Raw genomic sequence first — 24,725 nt, 5'->3', positions numbered from 1 at the left:
GTCAAGTATATCTCAGTGAAACCAAAAGAAAAAAAATAAGTGAGTTATAAGATACACTGCTATTTAACATTGTTTCAACGATTTTAGGGAAAGCAAAAAGGAACCTGGAATCAGAGGCATTACCACAGGAGGAAAAGGAGATGTTTCATGAATTACTGGGATAAGCATTGTATCCTAGATGGATTAAAATACTTTTTAAAAGGAATTAGATTTATTTCAGTGAATGAAAAGTATACAACGTTTGCAGAAAAGAAGACACAGCATTCACATGCCAGTTCTTTTCAAATTAATCTATAAATGCAACATAAAATCAATTAAAATTCCAGTGAGAATTGTGAACACAATGCTTTACACTTTTTTCTCCACATTAAAAAAATAAAATGATTCAAATGAACTTATATACAAAACAGAAACAGACCCACAGACATAACAAACTTATGGTTACCAAAGGGGAAAGTGGGGGAGGGATAAATTAGGAGTTTGGGGTTAACATAAACACACAACTATGTATAAAACAGACAAACAACAAGGTCCTGCTGTATAGCCCAGGGAACTATACTCGATAGTTTGTAATAAACTATAAGGGAAAAGAATCTGAAAAAACATATATATATATATATATATATATATATATATATATATATATATATGCGTATAACTGAATCACTTTGCTGTACACCTGAAACTAACACATTGTAAATCAACTATACTTAAATTAAAAAGAAATGACTAATAGATATTTATCTACTTCATTCACTGCTCTGTAACAAGCGTGTAGAATAGAAAAACACACTCAAAAATAAATATCTCTATGCATCAGAAACAGAGTACAGGACGTAGGGTCTGAAGCCACTGGTCACTGCGTTCTGACCTGAATTACACACAGCAGCTAGGAATCGGGCCCCTGCGAGGTAACGGGGACTAAATGCACTCATATAGGGATGCAGAGGGACCAGAGCCCAGCTTAGTGTGTGACACCTGGGTCTAGAGCCCCACCTCTCCCGGGAGGAGGCTGAGAAGGTGACGTGGAGGCTGCTCATCTTCCAGGCCAGGTCCCAGAGTGAGACCAGGATCTGGCGATGCAAGGACTCACATGGGCCATCCACCTGTGGCCGCAGGACGGGAACCCCAAACTTTCAACATACGACCTGGCCCTGGACGAGACATCTAGGGAGTAAATAGCGGAAAGAGCGGCAAACTGATACACAGAAGGTGACAGCAAAAGAGAGAATGAGAGTAAAACCACATAAACTCACTCGCGAGGTAAACAGCAACATCTCCAGCCATGAAAAAACCAAAGAAGAAAGTCCCAAAAAATAAACAATTAAGACATGAATTACCTCCTGATGAAGACAAATTCATCAGGATGAATAAATCTAAGATAGATACGCAAGGATCCTATAAAGAAAAGTGCAACATACTGAATCGATGCTTTTTAAATGACCTGAATAAATGGGTAACTACCAGACTTAAGGATAAGGAAGACAAAATATCATAGAGATGCAAATCTCTTCAAATTATAAAATAAATTTGATTCAATTCCAATCAAGGTTCAAATATTTTGACATTCTTATACAGGTTACCAAAATGATTCTAAAAATAATACCTCGTAAAGGGCCCAAAGTAATCCAGACTGTCCTGGAAAGGAAAAACCAGGAAGACAGATAGGTGGTGCAACCCACCAGGATGCACCTGAAGCAGGAGGTGGCAAAGCTGAGTCCCAGCTGGCTGAGCACTCGGTACAGAGCAGGAGATGCTTCCAACTGACAGACGAAAGACACATGGCTGTAAAAATGGCCGTAGGCAAACTGGAATTCAGGAGCAGAAAAAGAAATCAGATTGTTTTTCCATTACACCATATATTCAATTTTAAACTCCATATAAATTAGAAACATGAATGCAGAATAGAAGCCTCTGAAAAGAAACTATGGAGAACAGTTTTATTACTTTAGAAAGAGAATTTCCTGAGACTCAAAAAGCAAGAGACAGCAAAGGAAAAAAAAGAATAAATCAGTCTTACCAAAACTGAGAACCTCTACACACACAAACTTCTAAAACAGAGTTAAAATACAAGGTCACTGAAGCTAATACTTAAAACATACAAAGCACGCAAAGGATTAATTACTAGTTGAATGTATTAAAAACTCGTACACAATGAGTAACAAAAAGACAACCTTATAAGAAAAGAACAATGGTCATGACAGACGACTGGCAGAAAGAAACCCCGGGCAACAGGTAAATGTGGGGAGAGCGCTCCGTCAAGTTCATGAGTCATCAAGAAAATGCAAATTAATCTAACAATGAAATGGCATGCCCACCAGGCTTCTAAAACATTAAATCTTTAATAAATATTGTTGAAGAGGATTATGAAATGTTCGTGCAATAAGTATAAATGAAGTCTACACAATGATCTTTATGATCGTGTCTGATTTTAAAATACACATCTCTCTACATATTTAATCACCTACATTTCACATACACACAGACACACGCAGATAATAGACAAAATTAGATATATACACACAGATATCTATGCATGTTTAAATTAAACTAGTAGGAGACATATGAATATTAACACTGGGTTTTAGGATCACAGGAACAATTTCTGTCTTCCTGGTGCCTGGCACACCATAGATGGACAATAAACTGTTGATGCAAAGAATCAGCTAATTAATGGATGATTATGATATTTTTGAACTTTTTTCAATTATGAATGTATTTGAAACTATATAAGAAAAATCTCAAGCAAATTACTTCCAAGTCTACTTAGGAATAACTCTAGGATCCCAGGTAGACAGACTGTGAAATCAAGTCCAGCACTGAGAACTTGGTGGCTATATCATGACCTTCAGAGAATGTAGCACAAGGCATGTCTCTTTCTTTATGTCAGTTCAACGACAGATTTCTGAAACCTGTTATCAAGTTACAATGAATTCGCTATAGTAGGAAGAGCAGAAAGATATAGGCCAGGACGTCATCACACAGCACTGAGAATCAGAAGAGCTGGGTAGAGGACGGGATTTGGGAACAGTGATAGGATTGGGACGCACACGAATGGCACGCTATTGGAAGACTAGCTGGAAAACTGCTGTACTGCCCGAAAGATGAGGTCCGGGTGGGCAAACGATGAAACCACCATGCCCCTTCTGGTCCCTGCACTGGGGGAGGGCGTCTGAAGCTCCAACAGATGGCAACGCAAGAAGAACCAGCCCCTGGCTACTCCTTGCTCACCTGGGTTCATGGGGCAGAGCAGCCGGCGCCCCTGGAAGGGGTCAGCCCTGGGCAGCTTTTGCCAACACCTCCTCTACCCTCTGGCCAGAAACGTCAAGTTCATTTCATTCCCATCTGGAGGCTCTTTTCCCCCTTGTGAGGAGTGGTCATTGGAAAGTAAATTGGAGGGAAATGATCTCCTCTGACTTTAGTGCACAGGACTGAAGGGAGGCTGGGGGTCTCTGGCCTTGATGATTATCTCTACAGGCAGCAAAACAACTAAATCTGATTAAATCTTACCCCATGGGAGTCCTGAGGATGGTGTGTCCCGAGCTCGGAGGCAGGTCCCTGGTCAGCATTTTGAATGTGGTGGTTTTCCCAGCTCCGTTCACCTGTAGAAGCCGAAAGCACTGAGAGAAGAAGACAAACAAACCATAAAATCAAAATTACATCGGAAACAGCACTTGCTTTCACCCGACTCTGAGTTGATATTTTTGGTTTGTGTTATTTGTAGACTTTTACAATCATAAAATAAATGTATAACGCGTTTTATAGCTCATGCAGTACTTCTGAAATCACCGTGGCATTTGAGTGGTGTCATTTCAGTGTTAATTCACAGACGAGTAAGCAAATTCACGTCTGGAAAACTCAAGAGGCTGAGAAGTAAAGGCCAACTACCACAGATTATGCTGAAATTTCCTGTCCTATCCAGGGTGCATCTAACAGGCTCCCAACCATGTCCCTCTGGTAAGCGCAATATTTTTTAGGAGTCACATCATCATTATCATTATTATTCCCCTGCCTTCCTCTCCGTCTCTGTCTCTGAATCTCTCCGTCTCTCTGGCTCTCTCCTCTCACTCTGACTGTAGCCTAACGCTGACACTAATCAAGAAGGCCCTCTATTCCCATACTCTCGCTCAGCACCAGGTCACATCTCCTGCTTCACCCTGTCTCACATTCCGTGGAGGAAACAATGGCCTCGCTCTTCCACGGCCCCAGCCTCTACCTTGAACCTTTGGATATCCTTAGCTGGGGATTCTGTGGTGGAAGCTGAGACGTTTTCATTCTTCCTGAGCTCCTTCCAGAACACTTGTTTCCCGATGTCTCCTGACCTAAGCTGGCTTCCTGGTTCCCTGAACCCTGGAAAAGAGACTGTTCTGGGTTTCTTCTGGCCAAGCCCACCTGCTTATCACAGAACCCTATTTTGTAGCTCCAGGTGCCACCTGCTTCAACACTCATGCTTCCCCCACCTTGCCTGGGTCTCGCCCACGCTCTGATATAGGGGTCCATCCTGCTGCAGAACTGTCCTGTCCCATGTCACTCGTGTCACAGACCACACCTGAGCCGCTATCCCAGGTACAAACCATCAGCCTATCTGAGCTCTATCTACCCTCCTGGCTTAGGCTTAAGTTTATCTGAACCGCCCTTTTTCATAAAGTTCTGCACACCCCCTGCCTTCCCCACTCCCACGATGCTCCCGTTCCTCCTTCGAGGCCCCCTCTCTGGACTTACAGCTCCGAGGCGATTCACTCTGTGCCTTTGACCCTTGCCCTGCTGTTATGCAACACTGTGTATGTTTGTTATCTCCCACTTCCTACCTGATTATTAATTCCTAGAGGGATGGGGACACATCTTAGCCGCCCGTCTCTTCTGCAGGCTCTTGCATAGGACGTTACCTCTAAGCCATTAAACTCAGATGCTCGTTAACAGCCTAGTGAAGAGAACCCGAAGGTAAATGCGTCTTGGGTCATCTCAGAGACTTGGAGCATCTCTCACAGGAAGTTTTCCAAGTTTTTCTCTCACACTTTAGTTTAAAACTAGAGGAGAGGTAGTAACAAGACAGACGTTTATTTTTTAAAGCAAGGGTAAGAAAACATTTCCATAAGACGGCAAAAATCACGTAGCTAGTCTTAGAGTTGACTCGCCAACAACTGCACAAACCACTTCTTTAACTTCTGTCCCATTGGACCACACACCTCGGTGAGGGTCTAAGGGTCCCTGGATGGATTCAGACGCATCTCTTGGCTTCTCTTTACCTCAGATCCGCTCACAAATAGAGCATGGATACCAATCAGATAACGATATAACATACTTTGAATCTCTCAGAAGCTTGGTACAATGTGAATGCGAGATACTCTTTTTCTTTTTAACAGTTAATTAAAGGTAATCATTTCCAGAACTGATTTCCCTTTATGCATTAAACACATGTTGGGAACAATTTGTATGGCTTCTGTCAGTTCAGATTAAACATTTCTACTAGAATTAATGACACACACATTCATGGAAAAACAACTCTGAGCTATGGCTATAGTGTGTGAGTGTTTCTACCTTTCCAGAATAGCATATTACTAGACGGGCTTAATTGGCCACTTAAAGAGTACTGAAGTCCAAGCAGGAGTTAGAAGTGGTTTCCTTAATTAATTGGATTTATAAAATATTTGCACTCAATAGAGTCACCCCATAAGCCAAACTAATTAAAACTCACTGATCACTTACATTTTAAAAATTATGAAACAGAAAAAACCCCATCACTCAATCAGCAGAGTTTTCACTAGGGAAAGAGTCGACTGACTCTCCACCTAGACCCTGCAGAGATTCCTGAAATGTGAAGCTGCTCTTAGTTTCCATTTCAGATATCCTGAGAATAACATGAACAGATGGACAATTAGAGTGACGGTGGTTTGCAAAGGTACAAACAGAAGCTTTCTTACCTCTCCCCTGAGTAAGCCCTCTTGAAGAAGCCTCTGTAACTCTTACTAAGGTTGTACAACACGAGAATGTCTCCACTAGTTCTGCCTTCCAACACCCTCACTTGCTCTTTTTCAACATCTACGTCCTTGGAAGATGTGACTGTGCCTCGAATGGCAGTGACCCCTGGGAGGGTAAGTCAGAGTTAATTCACACCTGGGAAATGGACCGGAAGAATCTAGAGGGAGAGAAAGGTCAGAGGTCATCTGAACAGAAGACGTGGTCCCCAGAGTCTGCGGTACCAGCTCTGGCCCACGCACCTGAGTTCTGCATCCCGTTGGCCGGTTACTATCAGGGGTCAAGATTCATCCTCTAATGCAAAGGAAATGTACATCAGCCTAAAAGACAGTGACGTGGATGGACACCAAACTCAAACTACTTTTCAATTTTACGAGCAATAAAGTCATGCCAGACTTTTGTGCTAGAGGACAAGTAATTTATCGCAAAGGTATAAGAAATCAACTTTGACCACTTTTAGCAAACAGGCTCTTTAATAAAGTAGATTACCCACAAAAGTCCCCAAACACTATGGCTCCGTAGCACGTGCTGGATGGTGTAGAAGGACGCACAGCAAGCACTCAGCAGACACCTGTCAGATGAACATAAAGTGAACTTTCACCTCTGATTTGTTGACTCAAAATCTGAGCTAGCTCACTTTCCAATCTTCCTTATGATTTTCTTTCTGGTGCATTTTAGCTTTCAAGTAAATCTCAATTTCTGAAAACTGTAATATGCCCATATTTTAATAACTAAATGAGTACAGACAATGAGACAGTCTTGTACCGACATCAATTTCCTGGTTTTATCAATGTAACATTGTGATGTACTGTATTATTACATTATCACAGTATCACTGGGAGCATACATAGGCTCTCTCTGTACTAATCTTGCTATTTCTTGTGAGCTTTAAACTATTTTAAAATTAAAAGGTATTAAAAATAAAATAAAATATCCACATCTAGATCCCAGTGGCCCCAGCTCCTTTCCCTGTATTATTTTTTCCATACCTGCAATCACCACTGGACAAACATATAATTTTTCAAGACCCAACGTAGATGATGAGAAAACATAGCTACTCAGGAGTATGTGTTATATGGTGTAATTTACATAATATTCAAAAGCATGAGAAAGGAATCAGTGGTGATAAAAATAGCAGCGCTTATCTACAGAGTGGGGATGACCCGCAGGGGACTGTGGAGGGCTTCTGAGCGGCTCTTGCTCCTGTCTGGGAGAAGGGAACACAGGTGTGCTCAGTTTATGGAGATCCACTGAGTTGTACACTTTTCTTGCTGACTGTTGTCCCCCCTTTCCCAGGGGAGGGTGCGTCCTGGCCCTTCAGCCTGGCCTGGCTGTCCAGAGGTCGTCTCTCCCTGTGCCAGGACGTGGTGCCATCTAACCCCTCCCTGTTTCCGAGCTGCATCAGTTAATTCTCCTCATTAGCATCACCTGGGAAGCTTTACACCTGCTCCCTGGTCTTGTCCCCAGAGGGCGTCTGCCCCCAGGGTTCCGGTGCAAATGCCTACTGGTTACATCTCAAGTGGTTCTGATGGATGGGGGGCACTGAGCAAGGTCACTGCCTGTCAGCCTCCTCTCAGCAACACACATGCAGCTCGTCCCCTGCGCTCAGAAGTGGGCCACTTGGCCGTCTTCCAACTGCCGATCATGAAAAATGGCATCTGTGTTACAAAGGAAGGATCCTGACGGGCGCTGGTGTAGCAGGACTTTGCAGGGATTCAGCTGATGTATCTGAAGGGAGACGCTGCCCTGGGCTGTGTGGCTCCTCGGACCCAACCAGGGCCTGGGGTACAAGAGAGCAGAGTCCAGCCCCAGACCAGAGAGAGAACAAACAGGAACCCCCCAAAGCCCACCCAACCTGACTCGGGTGTGGCCGGAGCTCAGGTTCCGATGGAGACCCAGATCTGAGCAGACAACACGGGCGGCAGCAGGACTGCAGGACGGGGACAGGTGCCGGACAGGGAAGGGCACCCGGGCAGGTGGGGGACACGCCGCTTGGGAGGGGACACAGGAAGCATCTGTGTAGATGCAGAGGGCAGGGTCTTCCTATTCTTTCCATGATCTGACTGCGACAGTGTAAAACAGTTCCTGCATGAAGGAATGCAAAGTAGAGGAGAGTAACAGACAAACGCTGTGAAACAACACTGGCACAAATGGCACTGTGTTGAAATAATGTCATTTGCAGCAACATGGATGGACCCAGAGATTCTCATACTGAGTGACGTAAGTCAGACAGAGACAAATACCATATGATATTGCTTATATGTACAATCTAAAAAGAGGCTACAAATGAACTTATCTACAAAACTGAAATAAAGTCACAGATGTAGGAAACAAATTTATGATTACTGGGGGGTAAGGGGGAGCGGGATAAATTGGGAGATTGGGACTGACATATACACATGTATAAAATAGATAACTAATAAGGACCTACTGTAGAGCACAGGGAACTCTACTCAGTACTCCGTAATGACCTATATGGGAAAAAAAATCTAAAAAAGAGTGGATACATGTATATGTAAAACTGATTCACTTTGCTGTACACCTGAAACTAACACAACATTGTAAATCAACTACACTCCAATAAAAATTTTAAAAAAAGAGAAACAACAACAACAACAAAACACAGACGGCCCTGATGGAGAAAACAGGCTCTACTGGAAACACAGGGAGGATGTCAAACCTGGCCTGGGAGATGGGAGGGGCACGAGGAGGGTCCTGGAGGCGGGGCAGTCAGTCCTGGCAAAGGACCAGTCCAGGCAGGGGACCAGATGCCAACGTCAGGGGTGGGGGCAGAGGGGACACCCCATGCAGCATCCCTGGGTGTGAGGGGCTGGACTGGAGGGGCCTGGCTGAGAACCGTGGACCTATCTTTCAGCCAATGATTAGTGACCTGGATTTTAAAAACACATGAATTTGGTCAGATCATTATTGTGACAGTTGTCCATAAAGGAGTGATAGGCAACTAATGTCCAAATTACATTAAATTTCTGGACTCTGTAACCTTCACATTGACAAAGAACAACAAATATTGACTATTTACTGTGAATAACAAAGATGTTATTCTTTTTTAAATAAATTTATTTATTTCATTTATTGATTTTTGGCTGTGTTGGGTCTTCATTGCTGCACGCGGGCTTTCTCTAGTTGCTGCGAGCAGGCGCCACTCCTCATTGCAGCATGCAGGCCTCTCATTGCAGTGGCTTCTCTTGTTGCGGAGCACAGGCTCTAGGCGCATGGGCTTCAGTAGTTGTGGCACGCCAGGTCAATAGTCGTGACTCACAGGCTCTAGAGCGCATGCTCAGTAGTTGTGGTACTCGGGCTTAGTTGCTCCGCGGCATGTGGGATCTTCCCGGACCAGGGCTCAAACCCGTGTCCCCTGTGACAGGCAGATTCTTAACCACTGCGCCACCAGGGGAGCCCTGAGGACGTTATCCTAAAACATGGTTTCACTTATACTTTACCAAGTAAAGGTAATACCGGAAGTCTTGAAAGAAAGATCTTTCAGTGCTGCAGGAGGACGGGACACCCTGAAATCTGCCGGAGGGGATTCTACAGAACAGGGTTCACGACAGATCAAACTAGTGAGGGCCAATTACTGAACCAATTACGCTTGAAAGGCACTCAGAATTCTATTTCAAACGCAGTCAGTATTGGAAATCTGCAGATTCCAGAGGGATTGTGGCCAATTCTAGAGCTTTGTGATGTGTATTCAAAATGGTTCTCCACTTGAGCAGATTAAAGGGGTTATAAAGGAGGTACGTCGATGAAGTGACTGAGACAGGGAAATCCCATAAGGAAATCACCACAAAATGCTAACAGTGTGTCTATAGTCTTTAATAGGTTCTCCTGAGATATGGTCCTAATTAGTGATTTCTCCAGAAAAGATCCCTTTCTTGGAAAGAGCAAGTCGACAGATTCAGGCCACAAGCATTACGGAGGGAGAGACACGCATTGTGGACCCTACACAGGAAAGCACATTCCTTCCTTAATATTTAAAATGCGTTATCTGACAGTACTTCAGATCTCCTTGCAAAACCACCTGAAACCCTATCGAGGATACAGGGAGGTGGGTGTAAGGATGCTGTGTGGCACAGGTACACGCAGATGCGTATGGTCAGCCCACACACGCACGTATACCCCTTGGGCTTTCATCCTCAGCTAAAAAACAGGAGAACGTTATTAGCATCATTAATTAAATAATATTAAATCAATAAGAAGAACATGATAAGCAGTAGTAGCAACAGGGTAAGTGGTTATCGGCACTGGATTTCCATACATTCCTGCTTTTAGGAGTTGATGCTATTTCACCATAAAAGTAAATTATATTATGGCATCAACCAAATTCACCTTAGATGCCACAATCAAAATAAGAGGAAAACTGAGCAATACTAAAGGAGAAAATTCATTGAGGCAATTGAAAAACTGGATCAATTATCTCACAGGTTGACACCTTGCTCTTGACATTCTCCTTCCTAATGTCGTTCATTCACTAATAAAAAAACAAATAAACAAAAACAAAGCAAACAAAAAACCCCATAAAATCCTAACTAACAGAAGTGTGTATGACACTGATCAGAACCAGAACGTTTCTTGTCTTGCAGCCTCCAGGCTGGAATTGCCATCAAGGACGGGCCCCGAGGGACATACCTGGGCCACTGCCAGAGGTCCCCATGCAGCAGGGCCCTCAGGAGGAGAAGGACCATCCCTTGTACCGCCAGCTGCACAAAGATCCAGCCCAGGAAGCTCATCTCGAAGAGGCTCATGTACAAATCGATGCCGAAGTTGTGGGTCAGGTTGTATCTGATCTGATTGTAACAAGAGTTCTATCAGCCCTTGACCCAGGCAGAATTGAGGGAAAATAGTGAAGACCCACTTGAGGACATCGCAGATGTTCTGCAAACTCTGTACAATGAAAGAAAGAGAAAGCAAATTAAGAGCTCTTTGTAGAGAAAGATTATAAAACCGCCAATTATATATCTCATACTCAGTAATGTCCAGTTCTCCCTTACCACGCAAATTTACAGCTGTCCACAATGAATAGTCTCAACTAGTGTGATCTGGAGACAATAGAAAATTCAATGAAGACTTTTAGGGGTATGTATTGTTAGTATATTACAGTTTATTGTCTTCTGCATATAGACATGGGAAAACCATGAAAGGTTCATTTAATTTTCCCTTAGTTCTGGTCTTCACTGACTACCACTATTTACAGATTTCCTCCAGTCCTAAAGGAATGTATTAATCCCACTTTTCATAAAACTATGTCCCTGGATCAAATAATGTACAACATGAAAGATTTTTGTCTTCCTAGTTATAAGGTGGAAATAGGAGACTATTACAGCTTTTAAGTCAGCATCTTACAGTTCAGGAAATAATTAATAATGAGGACTCAGATCTGACTGTAAGGGATTCACACTGGTGTCTATTCCCATGTGAACAAAGCTGTTCTAACGCATGACACTCAGCAAATAATCTACACGTGTGATGGGCGTGGCTATGCAAATTCACAGAACAGCAATTTATGAGTGTCTAATTCACAGTATGTGGGACTGATCAAGTAGATAAATAAATTACTCAAACTATGAGTTTTTCATCTACCTACATCGCCCTCCCGTCAAAAGACAGCCTCAGCGGTGGGAGAGAGAGATGCTCCACATCCTGAGTTAGAACCCAAAATGCCTTTTCTGTACATATCAGCGTAGAAACTGTGATTTGGTAAAAAGTAAAATGCTCATATTAATGTTGTCGTTCGTATACACAATGGTTAATACCACTTACACTGCCATTTGATACTCATCTGAAAATCTAGTCACCTTTCTTGTCTTATTCCGTGATTTCATAAGAATATATTGCCCCTTGAACTTACAAAGGAATATTTGAAATCACCCATTTATCACGTTGAGTTTTTTAAGCAAACGAGATCAAAATAAAGAGCAAAGGAAAAGAAAGACCTTAGCAACAGCAATGAAATGCCTTTTATTATCTGTTAACCATTGAGTTTGACCCATGTTTTTGCAAACAACTTCCTGCTTGCTGATTTCTCTCCAGGTGAGTGACGCTACTTATAACAGGAGGGAACAAAGCCTCCCACTCACCTTAGCCTTAGAATCTCAAGATTCCTGGCCCTTCTCTTCTGTGTGTGACCCATATCCTGGGGCGGGGATTGTCCCCCTTGAGTCTCTCTTCCTCCCCCTTTAGTTCATGACCAGGATCCACGTCATATCTGAGCTCCGATGCGGACGAGGGAAACCCTGTTCTGCCTCCTCCAATTTCAATGTTCTCCTCAAGCTAAAGCCAGTGACTCATTCTGCTAGCTGCTACTTAAAGGCTAAAGACACTAATACAGATTAGTGTCAATAACAGATCTATAAAAATCACCAAAATAAATTGTTTCACTGGATGCATAATGAACGTTTACAGAGCTCACTGCTTCTGTACAAACGTGAGGCACAACAGCAGCAAATAAGATGAGCCATTGCTGCAGAGCCGACCAAGTCCCGGCGCGTCCGGGCACCAGGAAGGGAGCCCGTCCCGATGGAACAGGCCTCAGTCCCGGACTCGCCAGACACCAACCAGCAGCCCATCCTCCAGAACTGGGAGGCCGGGCCTTTCCCAGGCTGTTTCCTCAGCCCCTGAGTCGATCCAGCCCCAGGAGCAGAGAGGAACGGCATCCACATGGACAGCAGGGGTCAGGAGAGACCTGTGTGGTCAGAGCCAAGAAAGAAAGCAGGAAAGAAATGTATGGAAATCCGGGGCAGAGGAGGGTGCAGACTATGAAATTCATTCCCACAGGCAGCTCAGGGGAGGCTGAGCAAGACGGAAGATGAGTTAAAGCAGACATCTCCCCTGGCAGGCCTCACGGGGAGGAGCATGGAAGGACAAGAGCGGGGTGTCAGCAGAGCTGGTTTCCACTGGACCTCGACGCCTGCTGGGATGACAACCAAAAGGGGCCTCCCGATGCAAACGGCCTGCTGGAGGGGTTCCCTGAGACAGGTACTTCCTCACCAGGAGTAATGGTCCTCGACTAGGAGTCCAGTCTCTTGGAGACCTCTGCTCCAACACCCTGAAAGCAGCAAATCTAAACATGCCCCGGGGCTCAGAGGGCAGAATCGCCCGGACAATCCAGACCTGTTGTGGCCTGACAGTGTGGTCTGCGTGGGGGCCAATCCCACACTGGAGCAGCTGACCCCAAAGAGAGGAATGTCTGACCCCTGCGCCCCTGATGCCAGCACAGGACACGCTCCACACACACAGCCACTCTTCCAACCATCGATTGGCAATTCACCCGCAACAGGGATGCGCTGTGAACGCACGGCTCAGCCTGCCCTCCACTCGCAAAGCGGGTGCACCAACTGCTCATCTTGTGCCCGCTGCTGCCAGCCTGGCTCTGGGCTTATCAAGGCACAGGGGTTTCTGCGAAGCAGAGTCAGCGTCTCTTTCTGGAGGTAAAGACAGTGGATACCAGCACATCTGCGCTGAGCTCCAGCTGGAAAAGCAACGGTAGTCTAGGCGTTAGTCCCAGAGCCTGTGGGAGGTCACTAACCTGAGCCTTGGAGACAAAGGCCAATAGCCAGGGCGTGACGGTCATCAGCATGGTGCAGAGACCGAGGAGGAAGTTCAGGGAGATGTAGCAGATGAAAGCCACGTCCGAACTGAAGAAGATTCAGGAGATGAAATACATCCACGGAACAGTCGCGCATCTGAAATGTCAAGTGAAAAGTCGTGTTCCTTGTCCTGTAACACTTACTTCTATACAGACTGATTTAAAGATGAGATTTTGCTGGCCTGGTTATTTTTCCTCCCTCAGTGAACAGGAGCAATTTTTACTTAATAAATCCGGCAGTTATTTTCTAAAGACAAAGCACATTTTCTGTAATATATGGGCAGAGCCCTGGGCAGGGTCCAACCCGGGCTAGGACGTGCGACCTGGAGAAAGCCCCAGTGTCCCCTCCCGCACGGGGCAGGCCTGGCCTCCCTTTCTGCTCACAGCCTTCTCAGCAGAGCAGGGATACACCTGTTTTTCAGAGAAGATTAAATCACTAAAGCTACCAAGGGTGGGAAGCTCTATATTAAAAGAGGACATAACATAGAACTGGAAAGCTTCCTTTCTGGGGTGCCCCGTGTGTAAGCTCCATGCCGTATGCCTCCAGGGTGTTCCCTGATCCTACAGCCCTGAAGGCGGGTGCCACGGCCCCATTTCACAGATAGGACATGGGATGGACGCGGCTAAGATACCTGACCACGGACCCACGGCTGAGAAGCAGGAGCTGAAAGCGGGGGTGATTTGTGTGTGAGCCCGAAGCCGGGGCGTGAGGGCTGGACCCGCGAAGCGGCCCCCGGAAGTTTCAGATGACCTCACGCTCTAAGAAGACACCCAAAATTGTCCTCTAAAGGAAACACCTCTTCCTTCTTCCTTCTCCAGAGCACAGAGCCAGGGCTCATTCGCGGCCGACTCACCTCAGGCTCCTCTGTGACCCCCACCCTGCTCCGCTCCAGGAAAGGAAGCCGCAAGTACCGGCAGAAGAGTCACTTACTTCACTGTCTTTATTTTTATTCTTTCATGCAGCATTCTTCCCATTTCATGGAAAGGAACAGTCAACAAAATTTATCAATTGGAAATATATTAGGTCGTTATAAGAACCATGATGATATATGTACACATTTATGAATATGGTCTGCTTTATTGACAGAATGTATGAAACAGCTGAAGTCACTGACTTTAAGTCACGACCTTTCTCTGAAGACCCTGCGTGCTCCCATGTGCTCTCTGCACACTCAGTGCAAACCTGTCACCATGTTCTCAGGCTGATTTAGTGGTTTCACTTGAAATACCTTGGTAGCTTCTGAATGCCTGAGGTTTCCTTAATACGTTAACTAGCTCTGAAAAGCATGAGACTTCAAAAGGACGCTAGGCCCTCAAGATAGCTTTTGATTTGAGTACAGTTCCTTTTCCACATGAAATCTATGGTATTTGTCCCTGGGTCAAAAGATACACCCTTGTATTTCAGAAAATAGCACTTCTCGAGCATACAAGTTTGAGGTGAGTGCTTTAATGCAACTGCTCTTAAATATCAATGCTTGGTTCAAATAAACATATTGGTGGCTCCAGTCGTCCTGCTTTTTTCTTTTCAAGGAAAGAATTAAATTGGCTTAAAGTGCATAATTTATTTTTTGGTAAAACATACGGTAGCTTCAAGCAACCGCCGTTCTTTTACCAAACTGTGATATCATTTTAACGATTAACCTGGAAAGTGGCAGCCCGCTCATAACTACTCTACCGTTTATGGGGTTTTCCTCCCTCTGAAAGCGGTCCCACCTCCACATTGCAGGATTTTCCAGACATGGACCAGGATTCTGTGACCTCATCTTCATAATCCTTTAGTACTAAATGTGCACTAAGTATGCGGTTAAGGTTTCCATTTTTTATATAAGCCAGATTCTCTTTTCTGTCTGAGATGTTCAGGTGTTATTTTTTTCTCTTTTGATGTGAATTCTCCTCCCTTTCCAGCTTGAATATCAAATTTTCCTCCACAGATAGAAAGAAAAACAAGAAAAGATAAAGGAAAATTGTAACTGGGCACTTGGTCCTATTATGTCTTGTGAGAGTCTATTCATTTACACATTCCCCAATTTTTCCAGATTCCAGACAAACAGCCCCATTTAATGCCTGACCGTGTTCTTGGTCTCAGCTTATTCTGGGATGCAGCCTTTCTGCGATGGTTCTGGGCTCCTTGTGGGGACAGGATTGCGAGCCGGCACTCTCGTCCACTGGGGCCCCAAGGGCCCCTCCTCTTGCTGGGGGGTCACCATGTCAGGTTGTGTGCAGGCCTGGCCTCCAGTGGAGGAAGGACCACCCTTTAAACCTGAACTAGCCCCTGGGGGGTCACCCTGAGAGTCCGGTCGGCAGCCCCCTTGCTCTCGTCCACTGGAACCAGCCTGGGGCACCTTCCCAGGTCCTCTGGGCCCCTCTCACCTAAGACCCCTCCCCTGAGGTGGCCACCATGTTGGGCCATGAATGTAACTCGAGAGACCTGTGAGTCCCCTGAACTTGTTTGAAAAGTACTGTAATCATGAATGTGGACAGAATTCTAGCTTAATTCAGATTCTTAAAGGAAGCAAAGCAAACAAGCAAAACAAGGTTAAGGAAAATTCCTAAAAACACGTTTTTTGTAAGAGCGTCTCACCATGCGACTTTGTCTGAGTTCCACCTTAATTTTTGAAATCTGCTCTCTAAAGTTCAAAAATAATTTACAGCAAAACATATTTTGCTCACACTCTAAGGAAACATGACCACACTATGCATTCAACCGGATCAACAAACTGAAATCAAATCATTTCTTTAGAACCAGGAGCCCACGTATGTAGATCGTTACATCCAGCTGAGTATACAAAACATGTCTCTACTATAGGCATGCTTTAGAGCTTAGGACACAGTATCCTCTAAATATTAAATAATTCTTACAGCAACAATAACAACTAAAAGTAATTTAATGGGAACCCTTGACGGCCACTGTAGGGGAGGTTTATCTGAATGACCTGATATCCTTTTCACAGCAACAGAATTGTATTCTACACGGAAGAAAGTGAGGCTTAGAGAGAGAAATGAACACTTCCAAGGTCACAGAGTTAGTGGCAATGTCCGTATTCCTAGAAAGGTTTCTCTGTCTCTCTCTTTGCGCCCCATCTATCCATCCACCCATCCATGTATCTATTTATCCAATAATGATATAATTTGTCCCTAATTAGATGCTTTGAATAAGTCTGGATCACTGATACAACTGTCGTCTATGTAAAAATCATTTTACTTGTAATCTTTGGCTTAGAAAAAAGCAGAATGCTCTGTTTAAAATATATATATTAGCCTTAAATTAAAATAAATCAGCACTTTAATTATTTTCCCTATTAGCAAGTATCTCTCACATACCTAGCCTAGATCTATAGTCAAATATGCATGACCTGTAGAAGAGGATGACATTATGCATTCCTGATACCCGGCAGGTATGATCTGGGGACTGCTAGCAACGATCCTTATTAGTGTGTTCAAAGGAGAAATTTGTAAAATGACTTTTCTGGCTTTGCTACTTTTCCTGCGAGAAAAGAAAAAGTGATAGAAGTTAGACAAAACATTTCCAAACTACTAATGTCAGGAGAGAGAAAACTACAGCAGACATAGGGCTTCACGGGCTCCCCGAGGACAGTTTTGGAGCTGAGTGAGTAACGGACACTGAGCTGGAACCGAAGCCGCTGCCATCACCCACCCTCCGAGCAGGGGCCCCGGACGTCCTGCTCAGGCTGGTCGGAAGAAGCAGCATAATTGCTTGGAAAGAGAGAAAACCATGAAGCCGACAGCAGGCTCAAAGCCGCCCCAGGGGGTTCTGTCCTTCAGAAAACACACCATAATTCTGCAGCTGTGCTTCTCATCACATACCCAAAAAGTGCCAGCAGGAGGGCTGTGGCTGCCAGGTTCTCCCGGAAAGTGAAAGCCATTAACTGGAAGGCGAGGAGCACAGCGACACACAGGCAGACAGAAACCAAGTAAAAGAGCTGAGAAAATCAAGGGAAGAGGGCCTGTTACGTCAGGGGCTTGTATACCACCATCTCCTGACCGTCCGGCTCTCAGGTCAGCTCCAGCTTAGGTCTGTGTCCCGTGTGGCCCGGCACACGGTCTGCAGCAGCGGACTCGGGCCTGGAGAGTCCCCTTCCAGATCCATGTTAAACGAGGTCCTTAAGATGGGCTTGGATCCCACAGGGCTGCTGTCCTCGTGAAAAGAGGAGGTGAGAACACAGGGTGAGGACACACAAAGGGCGGCCGTCCACGTGCCCGGGACAGAGGCCTCGGGGGGCACCAGCCCTGCCACACCTGGATGCAGGCCTTCCAGTCTCCAGAAGGCGATTAGGTAAATGTCTGTGCTCTGTGCCTCTCCGCAAGCCGGGGGGCCATTAACACGGCCGCCCACACCCACCTCCCACGGGGAAGGGGCAGGAATCCAGCCCCCTCCCAGGACACACGGCTTCTTCCCACACTCAGAACCAAGGGCAGACCCCCCGCCCGGCAGCCAGCACCTCCCCACCGCAGGTTGACAAACCCTGGCCTCCCCTGGGGGCTTGCTCGCCAGCCCACTTCTCTGGCTGCAGGGCCCCTCCCCAGCTTTGCTCTGAAGTCACCCTCAATCCCATGACCCTCTTCCATTCTCTTGATAAACCTAGTCACGAGCCAATTGCATCTTGTGTATTTATTTATTTTTACTTGGTTGTTTGTTTTCTGCTTCCACTCATAAGGACACAAGTTCCTCAAGACGGAGACCCTCCCTGCTTTGTTCATGGCTTTGTCCCCAAGACCTCAGACACACGTCCAGGAAACCGCCCTGCTTCTGTGGGTCACGTGGGGCGGCCACACACCCCCCCACACACAGGTATGTGCACACACATGTCCCCCGGGTGCAGGGACACAGAGGGACATGGCCCCGAGTCCTACCATGTCACACAGGAAGATCGTGAGCCAGTAGGTCCTGTAGCCCAGGCCGCTCATGTGCTGCAGCCTTGTGGCCCCAGTCACCCTGTCCCGCACACGGAGCTGCTGCTGGACACGAACAGGATGGAGAATCCAAGCGTGATGCCCAGGGTGATGCCGCACTGGCGGAAGCTCTCCAGGCTGCAGGCAGAGCAGAACGGCCGTCAGAGGCTGGCGGGGACCCGTCAGTGATGAGGGTCCCAGTGGCCAGAACCGTTAATTAGATGCAAACTATTATATACAGGATGGATAAACAACAGGGTCCTACTGTAGAGCACAGGGAACTACATTCAATATCCTGTGATAAACCAAAATGGAAAAGAATATGAAAAAGAATGTATACTGTACAGCAGAAATTAACACAACATTGTAAATCAACTATACTTCAATAAAGTCTAAAAAAAGAATCTTTCATTCACTTTGAAAAAATGTTGAACAAAATAGATCAGGCATCCTTTCTCTACTGACTTATAAGAAGGTTTCACGATGTCAAGAAAATTAGCTGCTGTCAGATGTGTAGCAAATATTTTTCTGTTTCTCCCTTCACTTCTTAAAGTTTATTTTTCAACACAGATTTAACTTCCATTTATAGATTTATATTTATATAAATTATATAACACATTCTTTACTTTCACTTTATAGGCTTTGCATAGAAAACTTTGTTAGCCAAAATTACAAAAATATTCAGACCTTTTCTTCCATTCTCTTAATGCTTTACCTTTAACTGTTTGTTCCATGTTGATTTTTTTAACATCTTTATTGGAGTATAATTGCTTTACAATGGTGTGTTAGTTTCTGCTTTATAGCAAAGTGAATCAGCTACACATATACATATATCCTCATATCCCCTCCCTCTTGCATCCCCCTCCCACCCTCCCTATCCCAACCCTCTAGGTGGTCACAAAGCACCGAGCTGATCTCCCTGTGCTATGTGGCTGCTTCCCACTAGCTATCGATTTTACATTTGGTAGTAAGTATATGTCAATGTTACTCTCTCACTTCGTTCCAGCTTACCCTTCCCCCCTGCCGTGTCCTCAAGTCCATTTTCTACGTCTCCGTCTTTATTCCTGTCCTGCCCTTAGGTTCCTCAGAACCATTTTTTTTGTTGTTCTTGTTTTTAGATTCCATATATATGTGTTAGCATGCGGTATTTGTTTTTCTCTTTCTGACTTACTTCACTCTGTATGACAGACTCTAGGCCCATCCACCTCACTACAAATAACTCAATTTCATTTCTTTTTATGGCCGAGTAATATTCCATTGTATATATGTGCTACATCTTCTTTATCCATTCCTCTGTCGTTGGACATTTAGGTTGCTTCCATGTCCTGGCTATTGTAAATAGAGCTGCAATGACCATTGTTGTACATGACTCTTATTGAATTATGATTTTCTCTGGGTATATGCCCAGTAGTGGGATTGCTGGGTCGTATGGTAGTTCTATTTTTAGTTTTTTGAGGAACCTCCATACTGTTCTCCATAGTGGCTGTATCAATTTACATTCCCACCAATAGTGCAAGAGGGTTCCCTTTTCTCCACACCATCTCCAGCATTTATTTTTCTAGATTTTTTGATGATGGCCATTCTGACTGGTGTGAGATGATATCTCATTGTAGTTTTGATTTGCATTTCTCTAATGATTAGTGATGTTGAGCATTCTTTCATGTGTTTGTTGGCAATCTGTATATCTTCTTTGGAGAAATGTCTATTTAGATCTTCTGCCCATTTTTGGATTGGGTTGCTTGTTTTTTTGATATTGAGCTGCATAAGCTGCTTGTAAATTTTGGAGATTAATCCTTCATCAGTTGCTTCATTTGCAAATATTTTCTTCCATTCTGAGAGTTGTATTTTTGTCTTGTTTATGGTTTCCTTTGCTGTGCAAAAGCCTGTAAGTTTCATTAGGTCCCATTTGTTTATTTTTGTTTTTATTTCCATTTTTCTAGGAGGTGGGTCAATAAGGATGTTGCTGTGATGTATGTCATAGAGTGTTTTTCCTATGTTTTCCTCTAAGAGTTTTATAGTGTCTGGCCTTACATTTAGGTCTTTAATCCATTTTGAGCTTATTTTTGTGTATGGTGTTAGGGAGTGTTCTAATTTCATTCTTTTACATGTAGCTGTCCAGTTTTTCCAGCACCACTTACTGAAGAGGCTGCCTTTTCTCCATTGTAGATTCTTGCCTCCTTTATCAAAAATAAGGTGACCATATGTGTGTGGGTTTATCTCTGGGATTTCTGTCCTGTTCCATTGATCTATATTTCTGTTTTGTGCCAGTACCATATTGTCTTGATTACTGTAGCTTTGTAGTATAGTCTGAAGTCTGGGAGCCTGATTTCTCCAGTTCCGTTTTTCTTTCTCAATATTGCTTTGGCTGTTTAGGGTCTTTTGTGTTTCCATACAAATTGTGAAATTTTTGGTTCTAGTTCTGTGAAAAATGCCATTGGTAGTTTGATAGGGATTGCATTGAATCTGTAGATTGCTTTGGGTAATATAGTCATTTTCACAATGTTGATTCTTCCAATCCAAGAACATGGTATATCTCTCCCATGTGGATTTTATTTTAGGTAAAAATTTTATTTGAGGGCTGCCCTGGTGGCACAGTGGTTGAGAGTCTGCCTGCAGATGCAGGGGACACGGGTTCCTGCCCCAGTCCGGGAATATCCCACAAGCCACGGAGCGGCTGGGGCCGTGAGCCGTGGCCACTGAGCCTGTGCGTCCGGAGCCTGTGCTCTGCAGTGGGAGAGGCCACAACAGTGAGAGGCCCGCATACCGCAAAAGAAAAAAAAATTTATTTGAGGTAAAAATGCAGATTTACTCATTTATTTTTCAAATGCCTAGTGAGCTCTGTCAACATTGTAATAATAAATGTATTTCCTCAAAAAAAAAAAAAAGTACTTAGGACCAGCCAGCGTATTGGCTAAGGGTGTGGATTCTCTCATTAAATCCCCTCAATGACCTTTCGAGGCCTGGGTTACACTCCCAGGGGCCTAGAGGACACACAGAGGAGAGCGAAGGTGAGAGGCAGGTCCCCATCTGCCCACCTGGAGCCCAGTCTTGACACCGAACCCTCCTCCTAGGCAAAATGAAAGGCTCCTGCCTAGTGGCCTCCACGCTGAGCGTGGCCTCTGCCCTCTTAGGGCCACCTTGCTGGGCAATAGCTCTTGTGGGCGGGGGTGGTGTTTTGCTCCACACGTGACAGCCCCACCTCTGAATCTAGTCTTTCAAAACACCAGAATATTCTCTAGTAGATGGAGGTGCTTGGCGATGACATGCACTGTACTTTCTGTGTCACTTTTAACTGGAGCACCACCAACACCTCTGGTCCATCACTGCCTCCCCTTTGGGGATAGTCAGGGCACAGCTGCCTCTGGTAATGCACGGATGCAACTGCTCAGCTCAAACCCTCCATCACGTCTTACTTCATAACCAAAGTTGATGCGCCCATACTTAGAATCCCGACAGGTGTCAGCTAAAGGAAGGACCCCAAGAGTCTGTATATGAATATGAGGACCACCTGCTGCATTCGGGATGAGAGGGGCGATCACCCATCAACCAGATCTGTGTTCTCCCACTCTTTCAGGTAGGTCACAGAAAGTACATAAAAAATACTTCTACTTATCAATTTTTAGCTAAAAGTTTGTCCACCTTATGGCAGGGAAGGGAGATGGGGAAAAGGAGGAGACACTTAGGTCTGCACATAAAGGACACTAGCCTCATCAGCACCATCTCCATCTGGACGGTGAGGACAGACTTACAGGAGAAACTGTCAGGAGGCATCACTATGCTTACCTCTGTAAATGCCACGTTTAAAACTTTAACTTGAAAAAGATGTTGGGTCCTATGAGCTTTGGCAAATCAGCCCCTTAGAACAATTGCTACTTAGAAATAAGCTGCATGACATGCTTATCCATTTTTGTTTTGTTTTGTTTTTGTTTTTATGTTTTGGCTGCATTGGGTCTTTGTTGCTGTGCGCAGGCTTTCTCTAGCTGTGGCGAGCGGGGGCTACTCTTTGTTGCGGTGTGTGGGCTTCTCACTGCGGTGGTTTCTCTTGTTGCAGAGCCCAGGCTCTAAGTGAGTGGGCTTCAGTAGTTGTGGCACATGGGCTCAGTAGTTGTGACTCACAGGCTCTAGAGCACAGGCTCAGTAGTTGTGGCGCATGGGATTAGTTGCTCTGCAGCATGTGGGATCTTCCCAGACCAAGGCTCGAACCCATGTCCCCTGCACTGGCAGGCAGACTCCTAACCACTGTGCCACCAGGGAAGCCCTGCTCATCCATTTTTGACTCAGTCAATGCACTTTCTCCTTTAACCATCCCTGTCCTCACACTTTGCACAGAAATGCCCAAGCCTTGTTCCACTAGGTGCACCTGCCAACCTCACTCAGTGCAGAAGCAGAAAAGGGATGAGAATCACCCCTAACAATCCAGAGATGTTCATCCACATTCGGCCCCCCACCAAGTGTTCCTTTAACTCACAACTTGTCCTCGTTCAGCAAGGCTCCTCCAAATGGGTGGCTGTAGAGCGTGATTCCTATGAAAGACAAGTTGGAAGTGAGCCTGCAAGCCTCTGCCTGCTGTCCGGGGACAGCCCCCCTCCCAGACACCCGGGGCACTGTGCCCAGTGTCACCTGCCCGCCTGGCCCGATCCCTCCACCCCCCCAAATGGAAGGTCCCATCCAGCAGTTCAGCCACTCTGTGCTGGGACCTCTGTAGTCGCTGCTCCCGGAAATCACCCGCATGTACTGAACACGCCTGCGCTACGTCACAGGCACTGTGCTAACATGTCACCACACTGTACCGTCCAGTCCCTGTGGCTTAAGTGATGTGTCACCCATAATGTACTGTGCGGAAACAGACTCAGGAAGGCCAAACAACAAACGCCAATGGGATTATTTGATGGAAACCAGGGCAATACTCAAAAAGTCACCTCTAGAACAAGCCAGGTGTAGACAGAAAACTGAAGCACTTCATGGGTCTGGTTTTGTTTTAGGAGTTTTGTTTTGCTTTTTGGGGCTTCTGCGTTAGCGTAATGATAGCAGGCAATACGGAGAAGTTGCCATCAACTTACCAATTAAAACGGTTTCATCGTGAAGGCCGCTCATGACACCCACACGTGCTCTCAGCGCCCACAAACTCCAGCCATGCTGTATTGAGAAGAACTCCAGGGCTTCAGGCATTTCGTCTTATTGTCAACGATAAGACCAATCACGTTTCCTGCTCTGATTGGCCGTTGCAGGTGTGTGGAAGCCATCCCAGCATCCCTGCCCCACCTCACGTGCCTCCCCTACGCTTCTCCTCCTCCTGTGGCTCGAATTTGGCCTGTTGCATTCTGCACTCTCTTACGAGGGCACATCAAATCTTTACAGAAACACACGGGGTAGAAGTGAAGATAAATAGATGAAAGGCCTGGCGCCGGAACGGACTTCAGAACTCGGGGTCCCACCAGTTCTGCCACCGGGCATCCTGACCCCCCTCCACCCATCCCCCTTCCCGCTCCAGCCACACCAGCCCTTTTCTCCTCCATCCTGGGCTCAGCCACACACCACAGCAGGTTCTTTCACAGCAAAAAGAACAGTGGGAGCTATGGTGCAGCAAATAGCCCCCCGCACAGTTTCCAGAACGATTTCTGGACTCTGAACTCATACCGTCTGAGTGCTCTGCTGCAGGCTCCCAGGGTGTGTGCCGAATGCCCACAGCGGGTTTCCCACCTCCGACACTTGAAGTACACGTTTGCCACGAGCTGAATTGCCCTTCTGGACCACTGACACCACCTTTATGTCTTTCTTTCCCTGAACGAGCCTCCACTCCCTCCTTAGGCATCCTCAAGCTCCCGTTCCTTCCAGCTTCCAGTCATGGGACAAGCAGCCCAGCACGCACCAGCCCTGTCAGGAGGCAGCCCCGTAGCTAAGGGACTGAGGACCATGTTTGTAATGTGCAGATGCTGCCGAGCCCAGCAAGGGCCCCACGGCACGCCAGAGCCTGAGGGGGCGAGTTTGCAGTGCTGTGCACTGCTTGGGGCTACGTGGATGAATGAGCGTGCTGCAGGTGAGAAAACACCCAGAGAGATGCAGCTGGCTGAGGGACGGTTTGGAAATTATAGTATTTGGGGAACGTGAGAGAATATTGGACTTGCCTAACCTGAAAATACCCCTGGGGCAAGAGGGAGCTGGAAAATGCCTTCAGGTAGCTACAGGATTGTCATGAGCACAGATGACGGACATGATCTGTAACGTTCTGGAGGAA

Source organism: Tursiops truncatus, chromosome 9 (assembly GCF_011762595.2).
Source record: "Tursiops truncatus isolate mTurTru1 chromosome 9, mTurTru1.mat.Y, whole genome shotgun sequence".
Classification (NCBI taxonomy): Eukaryota; Metazoa; Chordata; class Mammalia; order Artiodactyla; family Delphinidae; genus Tursiops; species Tursiops truncatus.
This window is presented reverse-complemented; position numbering follows the sequence as displayed.